Source organism: Silene latifolia, chromosome 9, assembly GCF_048544455.1.
Source record: "Silene latifolia isolate original U9 population chromosome 9, ASM4854445v1, whole genome shotgun sequence".
NCBI classification, from domain to species: domain Eukaryota; kingdom Viridiplantae; phylum Streptophyta; class Magnoliopsida; order Caryophyllales; family Caryophyllaceae; genus Silene; species Silene latifolia.
Window position 1 is genome coordinate 113511733 of NC_133534.1, and position 737 is coordinate 113512469.

The 737-nt window shown below is 40.7% G+C and overlaps 1 non-coding gene across 1 annotated transcript; it reads left to right on the forward strand.

Moving 5' to 3' along the window:
• The first annotated feature begins 352 nt into the window (after positions 1–352).
• LOC141603328 (small nucleolar RNA R71) lies at positions 353–459 on the forward strand. Its single transcript, XR_012525212.1, has one exon. It is a non-coding gene; the product is annotated as a small nucleolar RNA R71 (small nucleolar RNA).
• The last annotated feature ends 278 nt before the right edge of the window (positions 460–737 follow it).

The window sequence follows — 737 nt, forward strand, 5'->3', positions numbered from 1 at the left end:
TACTCCATTTGGAATTGATGAAGATTCTAACATGGCATTATCATGTTGCTTTGGTGATTTTGAGGCTTCTTCAAGCTTAGCCATAGCCTTTTCAAACTTCAAGTTGATGGTATCAATATGAGCACTAAGTTGAGCTCCCAATTGAGTAATAAAGTCCACTTCATGCTTTCCTCCCCTAGTAGCCTTGCGAGGTCTACTATATTGTGAATTATGGACCGCCATTTCCTCAATCTTGTTCCAAGTTTGATTATCGTCAACTTCGGTGAACATACCATTTGATCCCATGTTGAGAATGTTTCGGGAGTCTTCATAAAGACCATTCCAAAATGGTTGTACCAAGAACCACTCGTTAAGTCCATGATGAGGACATGAGCGACAAGTTCCATTGAATCGCTCCCAAGCTTCATACAATGATTCTTCGTCCCTTTGCTTAAAACCCGTGATTTAGGCTCTTAGCATGTTAGTCTTTTCCGGAGGGTAGAACTTTTTGTAGAAAGCTAGAGCCAACTTCTTCCAAGAGTCAATTCCAAGAGTAGCCTTATCAAGGTTCTTTAACCATTGTTTCGCGGTACCAATTAGAGACAAAGGAAATAAAACCCATCGAATTTGGTCTTGAGTCACTCCGGTTTGTGAAATCGCATCACAATAGTCACAAAAAGTCTCCATGTGAGAATTAGGGTCTTCACTAGGCATCCCCCCAAATTGGCTTCTTTCGACTAATTGGATAAATGCGGATT